Here is a 15,847-nt window from a genome sequence, read left to right on the forward strand (position 1 = left end):
ACTGTGAATGTGAATGGGATGAACTCTGCCATAAAATGGAAGCAAATAGCAGAGTGGATTAAAAAACAGAATCCTACAATATGATCTTTACAAGAAACACATTTGAAGCAGAAAGACACACAAAAAGTAAAGGTAAAAGGTTGGAGCAGAATATATTACACTTGAGCTGAAGTCAAAAAAGCAGGGGTAGCAATCCCTAACTCAGACAAAGCAAAGGCAAAAATAGATCTCATTAAAAGAGATCATGAAGGAAACTACATCTTGTTGAAAGGTACTATAGATAATGAAGTAATATCATTACTAAACATGCATGTGCCAAGTGGAATAGCATCCAAATTCTTAGAGGAGAAGTTAAATGAGTTACAAGAGGAAAAAGACAGCAAAACTATACTAGTGGGGGATCTGAATCTTCCCCTCTCAGAATTAGATAAATCTAGCCACAAAATAAATAAGAATGAAGTTAAAGACATGAATAGAATGTTAGAAAAGTTAGATATGATAGTTGTCTGGAGAAAATTGAATGGGGATAGTAAGGAATATACTATTTTCTCAGTGGTACATGGCACATATTCAAAAATTGACCATATATTAGGACACAAAAACCTCATAGTCAAATGTAGAAAGGCAGAAATAGTAAATGCATCCTTCTCAGATCATAACACAATAAAAATTACATGTAATAAAGAGCCATGGAAAGGTTGACTGAAAAGTTATTGGAAACTAAATAATTTCATTCTAAAGAATGAGTGGGTCAAACAACAAATCATAGAAATAATAACTTCATCCAAGAGAATGACAATATTGAGACAACATACTAAAATCTATGTGATCCAGCCAAAGCAGTACTTAGGGGAAATTTTATATCTCTAAGTGCTTACAACAATAAAAAAGAGAAAGAGAAGATCAATGAATTGGGCATGCAACTTAAAAAGCTAGAAAAAGAACAAAATAAAAATCCACATTTGAATACTACATTAGAAATCCTGAAAAGTAAAGGAGAAATAAAAAATTGAAACAAGAACACTATAGAATTAGTCAATAAAATTAAGAGCTGGTTTTATGAGAAACCCAATAAATAGATAAACCTTTGGTTAATTTGATTTTAAAAAAGAAAGAAGAAAAACAAATTACCAGTATCAAAAATGAAAGCGGTAATTTTACCACCAATGAAATTCAAATTAAAGCACTAATTAAGAACCAGTTTGCCCGACTATATGCCAATAAATTTGACAATCTAAATGAAATGGATAATTATTTTAAAAAATACAAATGGCCCAGGTTACCTGAAGAGGAAATAAAATCCTTAAATTAGTCCATATTAGAAAAGAAGAAATTGAACAAGCCATTAATGAATCCCTAAGAAAAAATCCACAGGACCAGATGGGTTTACAAGTGAATTCTACCAAACATTTAAAGAACATATAATTCCAATATTATACAAAGTATTTTGAAAAATATGTGAAGGAGTGCTGTTGAATTCCTTATGACACAAATATGGTGTTGATACCAAAACCAGGCAGAGCCAAAACAGAGGAAAAAAAATTATAGACCAATTTCCCTAATGAATATTGATGCAAAAATTTTAAATAAGATATTAGCAAGGAGATAGATGCAGAGAAAAATGTTTGAAAAAATAAAGCACCCATTCCTCATAAAAACACTAGAGAGCATAGGAATAGGAGGAGCTTTCCTTAAAATAATAAGCAGTATCTAACTAAAACCATCAGCAAAAATTATATGTAATGGGGATATGTTAGAGGCATTCCCAATAAGATCAGGGGTGAAACAGGGATGTCCATTATCACCTCTATTATTCAATATTGTACTAGAAATATTAGATTTAGCAATAAGAGAAGAAAAAGGAATTAAAGGAATTAGAATAGGCAAGGAGGAAACAAAACTATCCCTCTTTGCAGATGATATGGTGGTATACATACAGAATCCTGGAGAATCAACTCAAAATTACTTGAAAAAATTAACAACTTTAGCAAAGTAGCAGGATATAAAATAAATCCACATAAATCATCAGCATTTCTATACATGACCAAGAAAGTCCAGCAGCAAGAGATAGAAAGAGAAATTCCATTTAAAGTAACAGTTGACAATATTAAATACTTGGGAGTCTACTTGCCAAGACTAATCCAGGAACTCTATGAACACAATTACAAAACACTTTTCACACAGATCAAATCAGATCTAAATAATTTGAAAAATATCAATTGCTCATGGATAGGCCAAGCTAATATAATAAAATGACAATTCTAACTAAATTAATTTACTTATTCAGTGTCATATCAATCACACTACCTAAAGAATATTTTATAAAGCTAGAAAAATAATAAGAAAATTCATCTGGAAAAACAAAAGGTCGTGAATACCAAGGGAACTAAGGAAAAAATACACAGGAAGGTGGGTTAGCTGTACCAAATCTGAAGCTTTATTATAAAATCGCAGTCATCAAAACTTTTTGGTACTGGCCAAGAAATAGAGTGTAGGATCAATGGAATAGATTAGGCACAGGAGACACAGAAGTCAATGACTTAAGTAATGTACTTTTTGATAAACCCAAAGACTCCAGCTTCTGGGATAGGAACTGAGTATTGGACAAAAACTGCTGGGAAAACTAGAAGTTAGTATGGTAGAAACTAGGCATAGAACAATTTCTTATGCCTTATACAAAAATAAGGTCAAAATGGGTACCTAATTTAGCTGTAAAAGTTGATACCATAGGTAAATTAGGAGAGGAAGGAATAGTTTACCTCTCAGATCTTTGGAAAGGAGAACAGCTTATGACCAAACAAGAGATAGCAAATATTATGGAATACAAAATGGATGATTTTGATTTTATTAAATTAAAAAGGTTTTGTACAAACAGAATCAGTGCATCCAAAATTAGAAAGGATATAGAAAGCTGGGAAAAAAATTCATAGCCATTATTTCTTTTAAGACCTCATTTCTAAAATATATCTGGAACTAAATCAAGTTTATAAGAATCCAAGTCATTCCCCAATTGAGAAATGGTCAACAGATATGAGCAGGCAGTTTTCTGATTTAGAAATCAAAGCTATGTATTGCCATATAAAAAAAAATGCTCTAAATTACAACTGATTAGAGAAATGGAAATTGAAACAAATATGAGGCAACACCTGATACCTATCATATTGGCTAATAAGACAAAAAAAGAAATTAATAAATGTTGGAGAAGCTGTAAAAAAATTGGAACACTAATGAATTGTTTGTGGAACTGTGAACTGATCCAACCATTCTGGAGAGCATTTTGGAATTATGTCCAAAGGCTATCAAGTTGTGTATACCCTTTGACCCCGCAATACCACTATTTGGTCTTTTTCCCAGGGAGATCATGGAAAAGAGAAAAGGACCCACATGTACAAAATATTTATAGCTACTCTTTTTGTGGTGGCAAGGAATTGGACATTGAGGGGCTGCCCATCAATTGGGGAATGGCAGAATAAATTGTGGTATGTGAATGTATTGGAATACTATTGTGCTTTAAGAAATGATGAGCAGGCGGATTTCAGAAAAACCTGGAAGGACTTGCATGAACGGATGATGAGTGTGATGAGCAGAACCAGGGGAAAATTGTACACAGTATCATCAACATTATGTTTTGATCAACTGTGATAGACTTCGTTCTTCTCAGCAATACAATGGTACAAGATAGTTCCCAAGGACTCATGATGGAAAAGGCTCTCCAAATCCAGAAAAAAAGAACTGTGGAATATGGATGCATATTGAACCATACTATTACTTTTGTTTTTGGTTCTATTGTTTTTCTTTTTTTAAGGTTTTTCATTTTTGCTCTGATTCTTCCTTCATAGCACTACTAATGAAGAAATATGTTTAATGTTATTATACATATATAACCTATATCAGATTATTTGCTGTCTTGGGGAGGGTAAAGGGAGGGGAGAGAGGGAGAAATATTGAAACTAGAAAACTTACAAAAACAAATGTTGAAAATTATCCCTCCATGTAATTGGAAAATAATAAAATACTTTTATAATTAAAAAAGATAATATAATAGTCACCTCTGTTAAAGCATTGATCTGTGTTCTCTTTCCTTATTATGATCGCAAGGTGGCTAGATGATACCTATTACAGCTAAGCACAAGCTCTAGCACATCCTATGAAGTGGGAAAAGTTCTGAGTATGGGCCCAGGGAAGCAATCTGGGCTTGTTTTCCAAGGGCAGCCTGCTGAATGTAGCCCAGCACATGATCAGTAGGCTGGCCAGCAATTGATGCCTTTTGGACCGGATCTCCTTTTCAATGCTATTGACTAAAGGGTAGGGGCCAGGTACAATAATTTGCACTGCTAGACAGTATTCTCATGTCAATGGATTCTTAGAATCTTTAAAGTGCCATGAAGGCTGTAATCGAACAATTCCTTACAATTCTGAGAAATTCCAATTTCTTTTCCTTTTTTCCTGAACTGGAAAACAGGCAGCATAGCATAAGAGAATGACAGTTGGCTTTGGGGTTTTCTTTGTATGGGGCTGGGGGAAAGTGTTTAGAGAAGAGTTCGATGATGCTTCTTGGAGTGGATCTGACAAATGACACCTCTCCTGTATCTGCTGTTTGCTTTGTGGAGGAGAGTGATTTTTGAATTGGAAAGGACAGAACAAAAATGGCCAGGGGAGTGGGTGGATGGGGAGCTGAAACACAAGACAGGTAGAGATAATTCAAGATGCCCTAGCTGCTCAGGATGAAGTGGAGTCAACAACTTAGACAAGCTATTTCCCAGGGGAATGCAACAATGGGTTGGTATGAGTACTTAGCTAATGGTAGTAGTCTCTGAAAGGCAGGAGAGAGGTCCTGGGAAAAGTCAATTCAGAAGATGGGAGAAAGGCAGATGGAGACACTTCACTCTCCTGCCTGACCGATGGGTTCGTACTGTGTTTCTCACTCCCTAGACCTCCTCTCCTCAGCCTAATCTCTCCAGACTTTTTTCAGACAACTACTGTCTGGCCACATCTCCCCCTCCTTGTATTTGGTCTTGGACTGTTTAGAGGCAATGTATCCAGGCCTGGGGAGATGATAGGTGCACTGTACTACATCCTTACCAAAGCAGCTTTGGAAGATTTTCCCCTTCTGAGCACTATGTTTTAGAAAGGAATTAGCAAGCTGGGGAGTGTCCAGAGTAAATTGAGTAGGATTTTAAATATTAATCATTACAGAATGGGTTACTAAGACTAACAGAAGGAAATCTGGAGATTGTTAGCTCAAAAAAGCAATTTGAAGGAGTCAGTTTAGCTGTCCTCATCTGTCTAAGTCTGTCACCTGGAGAGGGGAGAATGTATCAGAAACTACAATCATGTGCCAGATTCAGTAGAGAGGGCACTCTTACAGATAGGGGTTAGAGTTGCTGCATCTGAGCCCTCTTCCACTCTGAATATGTAAGTGACTTTCTGACTGGAGTTGAAATCCATATAATTTAATGGCTTTAAAACCTCTAAGTTCCCCACAACTTGAAATCCTCTACTCTCCCCTGCACCAGAACTTCCAGCCACACAGTGATGAACAACAAGCAAAGGACTCTTCAGAGTTCTACAAGAAACATACCCTGATACCCATTCCATTCTAGGAATGCTTTTCCTCTGTTCTACCATGTAGCAAGTACATTTGCTTTAGAAGAAAAAGTCTATTGGTCTTTCTTCTTTGTCCCTAGTGCCCATTTCCTGTGTCTCTTGCAAAGCTGTCACTGTGATCTGTGATCCAAGCAGGATAAGGCAAAAGGAATAATAGCTAAAGCATGCCTGTGGAATTCCCTAGGTAATAAGGAACTCAAGTTATTCCTTGTCACATGCTCCATCCTAATTGATATAAAGTCTATCTTCTTTAAATAATAATAAAGTAAGTACCTACTATGTGCAATGCAAGACACAGATCAGTGTAGTGTAAAGAGAATTGTCAGAGAAGCCCTGTGTTCAAACCCAACCCTTGACACCTGCTGCCCATGCTAATCTGGGCCATTTACTTAACTTTTCAGTATCTCCAGACAACCCTATGAGGCTATAAGGTTTAAAGAACATGACCCTATGCTCTGCAAGAGGAAATTCCTTACCCAGAGTTACCAATATTGATGGAATCACAGGTCTCTTAATAGAAAAAAATTTAAAACAAAAACCAAAAAACCAAGGCACCATGCTGGGGCCTGGAGGTACAGAAATACAGATTTGAAATCATCCCTGCTGGTAAGGAATTTAAATTATACTGAGGCAGATGGCATGTAAACAACAAAGTAAACCCAAGGGAATTTTAGAAAGAGTAGAGAAGTAATAACTGAGGGGGCAGGGATCAGGAAGGGATTCTCTTACGATATGATACCAGAGCCTTTAATAAGAGTAGAGGTGCTCAGGGGCAGCAATGATGAGGGTGTTCAAGTTGGGACTGAGGATAAACTGTGCAAAACCCAAGAGGGTGAGGACAGAAGAGCAAGTTCAAAGAATTTCAAGGATCTCAGCTCAAATGGAATGTCACCAGAATTCTCAGTGGTCTTGGGAAAGAAATGTGGAAAGGACAGATGAAGACAGACTGGGGCTGAGCTTGCACACTCTTCTAGGAACAACAGAAAGCTAATGGAGGTTAGATATATGGTCAGGAATGTGTCAAAGGAAAGAAATACTTTAGCAGCAACATGGAGGCTGGGCTGGAAAGGGGGGACACTGGAAGCAGGAAGGAGGAAAGGAAAGAAGGAAAATTAGAGAGAGGAGAGGAGAGGAAATAAGAGGGAGAGGAGAGGAGACACTTCACAATCTGGTTCTGTAGCTCATGAAAGAATTGAAGAGGAAATATTTCAGAACTGAAGGAGTGGCCAAGTCAACTAACTCTCTCTCTCTGTCTCTGTCTCTCTCTCTGTCTCTCTGTCTCTCTCTCTGTCTCTCTCTCTCTCTCTCTTCCCCCTCCCTCTCTAAAAGAAATGTTGTCCCTACTTTGCTTTGTCTTGGAACAAATATGTTACCTAGACCACAAATCACAGGGTAGCCTCCCTTAGCCTGCACAGAGGACGGCTGTGTGCTATTAAAACAGATGGGATTTCCAAGCATGACTGCCTCACTCTGAAAAAACCATGCCATTAAGAACAAGCTAAGAAGCACATGGCCATGGAATTCTGTGAGCAGGCTGCCCATCTATAGAAATAAAAGGCCCAATGCATTGGTTCTCAGGCTCAAGCCCTGGATGGACCACACCAACCCAAACCCCTCACCTCTTAGCTTCAAATATGCTTACTGGGCAAAGATGGAGCCAAAGCTCTGTGTCTCTCTGTAGCTGTTTAAAATATGTATTTCAGCAAATAACCAACTATAATATATTGAAGATACATCTCTCAATATAGCTGGAGAAATCTCCTTTGGGCACATGTGACAATCTACCAAAGCTGTTGCTGTGCTTGCCCTCCAGTGACTAAGAGGTACCAAGAAGAAGAGATCCATTTTCCACACACTTGTTCACACTCAGCGTCACTGCTTCAAGGAACTGAGGTGATAGCCTTCAAAAATACTCATAAAGTGGTTTATATGCTTCTGTTCTACTCCTTTGTTCTCAAGAGAATACTTCTCTACCATATACAAAGGAGACACCTTTGTTTTCAGCCCTCTGTCAGCTATGCAGGGTGCCCTTGACTTGATTCATTGGCTTCCTTTCTTCAGAGATACAAAAGGAGAGAAGGTCCTCAGAACATACAATCAGACATTAGCTGATGGAATAAGCCAAGCATACATATTGCCAGTATCGCAATAAGCTCCTGTGGCTACTTTTACCTCCAGAATCGCCTATAATGCCCACTTCTCCTCCAGTTCTAAGATGTGGTGACACTGGCCTCCTTGCAATTTTTCAAATGCTTCATTCCATTTCTATTTGCTGATTTTGCACTGGCTTTCCCTCATTCTTGGAATGTACTTCACTATCATCCTGTGCTTCCCAGCTTCTTATAAGAAGAACTCATACCCCTTTTCTGCAGGAGTCTTTCTTCATTCCCATAGCTGCTTGCTTTCTCTCACTGAGATTGTCTTCCATCTCTTCTAGAAATTGGAAGCTAGGGGGCACTACAGTTCACAGAGAACTGGGCCTGGAATCTGAAAGATATGAGTTCAAAATCTATCCCAGAACGCAACTACCTGAGAGACCTTGGGTAAATCACTGAACTTACTGTCACCTTCATTTTTCCCATCTGTAAAAAGAGGGAAACCAATAGCCTTCATGGGATTGTAGTGAAAATTAAATGAGCTACTCTTTATAATGTGCTACAAACTGAAGACACTAATGAATGCTTCTCATTAATAATTATATATATATGTATATACATATTGTACATACATATTGTATATACATATTGTCTTTCCTATTAGATTATGAGCTTCTGGAGAACAAGGGACTGTGTTTTGCCTTTCTTTGTATCCCTGTCACTTAGCACAGGTCCTGGCACACAGTAAGCACTTAATTAAAGCTTATCGATTGACTCACTGAAGGGCCACTCACTGAGTACCAGCCTCCAGATCTTTTGAGCTTTACATAAATTGATGGAGATCAGCTGTGGCATACAATGTGTCTGCTCTGCTAGGGACCACAGGGACACAACTCACTTGCCTTGGTATCATAATTTAAAACAAAACAGCACCACCAACAACCATGGAAACAGCTGGTCCAAGCAGAACTGTGTAGTCTTGTGTCTCAGCAAAATGGAAAAGAAAACCATTGACTACAGCAGAGAGGCCTTCTATGGCAAGCCATGTCATTGGCCACAGGCGTGGCTAAGCAATCACTATCCCCTGGAAGAGGCATGCAGGCTGGTGTGCACCAGTACCACATAGCCACATGCTGTTTATCCTCCTTATTGCTGTTTTACCCTACCTGTGTGGGACATTGCTGAGGATTCTTTGTGTGTCCCATGGATGGAAACTGGCAACCAGCCTCAGGCTCTGCCACTCAGCCAAAAAGCTTGGCTTCTCCCTCTCTGACTGTAATAGACCCTGCAGAGGTTTGTCACAGTCCTTCTGTTGTAGATTTGGGCTTTATAACCATACTTGACATTTGGAAATCATATTGTGTTATTCATTCATTCCATAAATATTGATTTTGTGGCTGCTGATATGCCAGGGTGGGATAATGGATAGGGGGTTGACCTTGGAGCCAGAAAACCCTGAGTACAAGTCACTTAACTTCTTGGTGCCCCCTTGACAACTCTCCAAGATTATATAAATGGCAGAAAAGTTACTGAACTGCCTTGGGAGACAGAGATTTCTATTCGAGTGAGTTGCGTGGCTGTCTCAGGGCTGGAGTTCTGAGGTTAGAACCCCTGAGAGGGAGTGTTGTCTATGGATGTGCCTTGTGAAGAATGCCAAGGATGATTTTCACCCACAAAACTCTTAGGATGATTAAATTGGACTTTAGGTATGTCCAGGTAACAAGTTGTTCTTGTCTCTTATGAGAACAAGAGAGAGACTCCTTTTCCTTAAGGGAGAAGTAAACTAAGATATGGCCAATAGTAAGAGATTTATCCTGCCACCATAGACAATAACACATTGAATCTTCAAGGAAACAAGACCTCAGGGCACAATTTAATGATTGTACTATGTTATTTATCAATTTATCCATCTGTGTGACATTGGTATTGTGATCTGAGGTCATCTCCAATGTGTATCACCAAACATCCATGTTGAAAGGTAATCCTGGGCTACTTAGAAAGAATATTGGGCTTGGAACAAGGAAAGGCCAATATTCAAATGGCCTGACTCCTGGGCTTGTGTTCCACAACCCCTTTGAACTTAATCACTTTCCTCATCTGGAGAAGAGGAAAAATAGAACTCCCCCAATCCCCCCCCCTCCAACAGGGTTGCTGTGAAGGTTGCATGGTACCAGGGAAAATTCAAAGCTCTCTGGCAATGGGAATTCTCCTTGTGATTAACCTCTAGCTGAACTCCTTTTGCAGTTCCTGTTATAAGAAGCAATGTCTGCCCCAAGGGATTCAGACTGAATAATGCACAAGATATCTACTGTACAAACATGGCTGAGAACCCAACATGGACACAGTCATCATAAGCATAACCAATTATTTAACTAAATATTTTGAGGTTTGGTGTGTGTCAACATAACGTAGGAGACTGCCTGAAGCCTCCCCATAAATCATCTTCAAGGTTTCTGCTTTTCAGGCAGGAATGTCAGCCTCAGCAGACACTCTCCATGATCCATGCTAACCAGATTATCTTTAAAATTAAGCAACACAAATATATTGCTTTCTGGTTCACACCTGAAATAATTAAACTTTTAAATCTCCACTCTTTCGTATTGATCTAGCTCTTGTCAGCTCAAAATGTGTTGTAGGAAAAAGGCCTGATTTTGTTGGGGGTGTAATTGCTCTGAGATTAAGGTCGCAGCTCTGTGACGATTACCCAATCAAGCACAGTCCTGAATTGAGTCCCACTTATTTTTTTCTAGAGGAAATTGAAAGTGAGCCAGAATGACTGTGGCTTTGATCCTTGCTTTCTGCACACTCTTGATCAAACTGAACTAAATCCTTTCATCAGAGTATTTGACTTTCCATCTGAGACAGCAAACATTGTGTCAGTTAACTAATGGGGGATGGGTGGGCTGGCTATCCCAAGGTCAAGCATAATGCAAATGATGCCTTGTCATTTAAATCACAAGATATTCTTGGGCCTTTTTTCTTAAGGGTGGCAAGGCTTCTCTCTATTACAAGGATATTCTGATGTTTGACATTTGGTACCATCCAGCCAAAAGCAGAGGTCATTGACTGTTTACTACTTAAAAATCAATTCAACATTTTCAAATGAATAACAACAGCAATAAGAACAAAATAAACAATAATAATAGCTAATAGATGATTTATTCTCTAAAGTAGTTTTCATGTTATCTCAGTTGATTGAGGCACTAAATATAAACAGGTAAAGTGGAAGACAGTACCTTTCCTGAAGGAGCTTACATTGTGAGGTGGAGGGTAGAGAGGGAACACAAGAGAACTAAATATAAGCTGACTTGAGGAAAGAAAGGGAGCATGCACTAATAACTTTTCAGCTAGGTGCTTTAGCAGTCAGTAGAAAAAAGGTTATGTAATAGAAATCATCAAGAAAAGATTGTCTCAGGGGCAGCTAGGTGGCACAGTGGATAAAGCACTGGCCCTGGATTCTGGAAGACCTGAGTTTGAAACTGGCCTCAGACACTTGACACTTACTAGCTGTGTGACCCTGGACAAGTCACTTAACTCTCATTGCCCCAGGAATAAAATGGCTTTCAGGTTCAAGCAACTAAGTTCCAAGCATTTATTAAGCACTTATTATGTCCCAGGTACCATTCTAGTTTGTGGGGATACAAATCCAAGGACAAAGGTAAGATAGCCCCTGGCCTCAAGGATAAAGGAGGACATGGAGAACACACAAAAGAAACTTGAAAGTGGGGGCAGTTCTGATGGGGTCATATACATGGTCAGCTCTAGGTATCAGAAGCCAGATATCAGAAGTTGAGTGAGGATGGGAAGGAAGGATGATCAGTCTGGGTCCCTACCCAAAATGGAGGCCCTGGGAACAACTCTTCAATGGGAAAGGGTGGCCAAAGAAGGGAGGGGTGCTTCATCAAAACAATTCTAGAGGGCTAACCTTGTGCAAGAAGGGTAATGTGTTACTTGCTGGGGTGGGGGTGGGGATAAAGCATGGTTTCTTACCTTGAATAGCTTATAAAGAATAATAATAATTTTTTTTTAAATCAGCTACCATGTGCCAAGAACTACTTGAGGCACCAAAGATACAAAGAAAAAAATAGTTCTTTTAATTTGGTTGGCAAAATACAACCTAAATATAAGATGTATACGATACTACTAAATTTGCTGAGTTAAATGGCTGATATAGTCTAGAGGCCTAGAGGCTAATTTGGGGGAAATTATGATCACTAAGTCAGGGAGAGTGACAGCAGTTTGAGGAAGAACAGAAGGAACTTCTCAGATAAATTGAGAAGAAGAAAATAACGAGTCAGAGAGAAGTGATAATGGGCAATTCCTGCACTGGGACAATGAGAAGATCAGTTTAGAATAGACGCTGGTTATAGAGAATAGGTGACAAGATTGTACAAATAAGTTGAGGCCATAAGACATGACACATGTTCGCCACTCCAAAAGCAAAATGGGCTTCCTAAAGATATAAAGAGCCTTCGCTTACTGGAAGTATCCAAGACTGAATCGCCAAGTGGTCTCATAGAGGTAAGGTGTCAGAGCTAAAATGGAATGGTTTCAATTCCACTCATACCTGGCAGGTTCAACTGAGATTCAGCTTGCTGCCAGTAATGCCTTCCCCACAAAATGTCATGCAATAGTCATTTGCCTGGGATGTACATGACTGAAAATGGAGATGGGATGATCATACAGCAAGAGTGGAGAAAACAGAATCAATTCTATGCAGAGGAAGACTTGCATAAAGTGGAGAAATAGGTTCTGTGCATCCAAATAACAAAGGATTGGAGGATATGCAAAAGGTTGATTAATGAATATACCAGGGGAAAAACTATATGCACTGAGCTGAACATGGAGCCTTCTAAGGATTGAGATAGAAAGAAATGATTTTTTAAAATAATGATGAATTTGATTTACACTCATATGGACAGACTTTGTGTTTCAATAAAATAATATTCAATGGATTAGGGGAAATTCCCTGGACACTAAATGACTATAGTAAGGCAGAATTTGAATAAGTTAACTTAAAATGTGTCTGATGACTGGTTCAAAATTACTTCATTGACTTCCAGAGGTGAAGCAGGGGGAACCCTGAAAGAGTGCTGGGCATCACCAGTTTCCAGGCCATTACAAGCTCCCTGGCCAACATCTCCCTTTAGACAGGAATAGAAGCAGCCCAGGACCATAAATGCCAAAGCCTTGCTCCTAGAAGTGGTTTGGTAGCAGTGTCTTTAGCCATCATCCTAGGGGCTAACACCTCTAGAGCTGCAGCCAGGTACCTGGTCCTACAGGTGATACCGCCAAAGTCCCAGACAGCAAAGGTCCTGTCAACAAAGCCTTGATCTTCTTACATGTTCATCATTCAGAAATCGATGGGATTTTCCCCCTGGAAATGTTATTTAAGAAGAGACTTGAGATTGTGTGCTCTCCTGTCTCCACCCAAACAACCACAGCTTGCTTCGTGACTTGGCCCATTAGAATGTAAGCCCCCCCCAAAAAAAACAAAAACAAAAACAAAGAAAACACAAACAAAACAACAATAAGAAAAGAATGTAAGACCCTTGGGAGCAGGGATTTCCCAATCTTTCCATCTGTATCCACATGAATGTAGCATAGGGCTTTGCACATAGGAAAAGACTAATACAGCTTTTTCATTCATTCGATTTGGGATAAAAATAGTGTGGGAGCACTTGGGATTATTTATTTGTCAAATAAAACAACTTATTTAATAGACCATAAGTTCTATATGTTAACACTGGATACATAATTCGTTAGAAACGTAAATTAAAGACACCTTTTCCCTCTGCTGAGTTTAATGAAGAAATATTAATTTTTGCAACTCATAGCAAGTTTGTCCCTCCTTGCCCAGTTTTGTTCTCAATTATCTGGAATATTTATAAGTGAAAGACATGGATCCTCATACACAGGAGTCCTACAGTTGAATGATGGAAGCCCAGAGAATCAGCCTTTCCTAAGTGTTGACAGGATTCATTAACTTCTCCTGGAACTTTCTGCAATTGAAATTAGAATTAAAAATGAATTTTCCCTATTGATTTCTTTTTTCTGTTCCGTGGCTCAGCTATAAAGGTGAAAGTGAGGTACATACCTTAATCAAATAGAAGTCTCCCAGCTCCCACTTATCAGCAACTGACATCCAGAGTTGCCACTTGGTACTTATGAAGGTAAGCTAAATGCCCATCTCTTATTGCCCCCTTATTCCTATTTTGCCCTCAGCATAAAGGGAAAAAAAGCAAAGAAAAAAGAAAGTGAGTTTACAGAAAATTTCTCAATCTTTCAGGAATAATTTTGGTCTGGAATTCACTCATTTTATCTCCTTTTTTTCTTAAAAATGGGCAAACATTCAGCTTCTGAATGTTAGATAATTTTTATTATGTTAATGTTTCCCTAAATATGGGCAGCATCTGCCATTTTGAAAGACATATTTTACCAACCCCACATAAATAAAATTTTAAGCATGGAATCATTATATTTTATCCTGATTAATCAACTGTAGAAGTTACATCCCCAAAGTCTGTATGTCATTCACTTTCCTGTAAACAGCATGAAATGAATTGACAGGCAGATTCCTCTCATGATCAAAGTCACAACCACCCAACTTAGCTTTTAATTATCAATGTATCCAGCATTCAAGCATCTGGTTCAATGACTGCAGAACAACAGCAACATTAGAGGTAACAGAAAAAATTTACAAGTGCAAGCCGTTAGGTAAAAAGGAGAATCAAATGTAGGATTTGGAATTTGGAAAAAACGCAGAAATTTCTGAGCTGGGGGAACCTGGACAGTCACTTCACCATATTTAGCTACTCTTTCCTCATCTGTAAAATGGCAATAATAATAATAATAATAATAATAATAATAATAAACAAACCTTACAAAGTTGTTGTCTAGAATCAAATGAGATATGTATATGTGGATGTTTGGATATATGGATGGATGGAACAACACTTTAACAATATGAAAACACTATTTAAACTCTGCTGGTGGAGATGATGAAGAGAGCTGGGGCATAGAGATTAGGCATGTGATTTTATTAATCTGGGAATTTGTGGCTAATGAAATTGATTTTGGCAATGTCAGTCTATTACTTTTCTACTTACAGTAACTCCTATAGGTAGTTACTTTCTCTACTTCTTGTGGTCTTAGTCTTTCAACAAGTTGTTTCATATTAGTTTACATAATTTCAACAGAAATTGTCTTTGTTATCCCCCCACAATAATATTAAGCATATATAATCTTTTGAAAATTAAAAATCATAATGAAATCTGTATAACATATAAATTAATTTAGGCTAATATTGGGTAGCTTATGGGGGGAAGTACTTCCAAACGTGATTACTTCAAAGCCTAATTAAAGTTTAGGTAAATAATATATTTCAATAATAAATTTTAAATTCCTAACACATTGCTTAGGGTTTTCCTGAAGGAGAAAAAAATGAGATATTTAGGAGGAATCAATGAAATAGGAAGGATTGAACTTAGTGAATGACTTTCATAATGATGGAAATATTCATATATGAAATGAATAAATGGAAGAAACATTGAATTAATGTATAAGCTAGTTGATAGTATATTACTATACCTAGTTTAAATTTTAAAATGTTAAGTGGTTTGCCCAGGGTTGCATATCCACAATGTTAGAGATGGGACTGGACCTAAGGCCTTGTTCTAAGGCCAGCCCACTATCCAATTTACTGTGCTATATTATACTATCCTATGCTAGGTATGCTATATATATATATATATATATATATATATATATATATATATATATATATATATATATACACAATGTACTGTACTTGCTAGGGTATGCTATCTATCTATCTATCTATCTATCTATCTATCTATCTATCTATACACTGTACTGGTCTATATTATACTACATTGTACTATACTATACTATACTATACTACACTATGATATACTTTACAATTTTACACTATACTACACTGTACTGAACTATACTATACTACTCTATACTATACTACCCTATGCTGTACTATACTAAAGTAAACTACACCATACTGTACTGTTATACTATGCTATACTATACTATACTATACTATACTATACTATACTATACTATACTATACTATACTATACTACACCTTACTATACTATACTATACTACAT

Source organism: Dromiciops gliroides, chromosome 3, assembly GCF_019393635.1.
Source record: "Dromiciops gliroides isolate mDroGli1 chromosome 3, mDroGli1.pri, whole genome shotgun sequence".
Classification (NCBI taxonomy): Eukaryota; Metazoa; Chordata; class Mammalia; order Microbiotheria; family Microbiotheriidae; genus Dromiciops; species Dromiciops gliroides.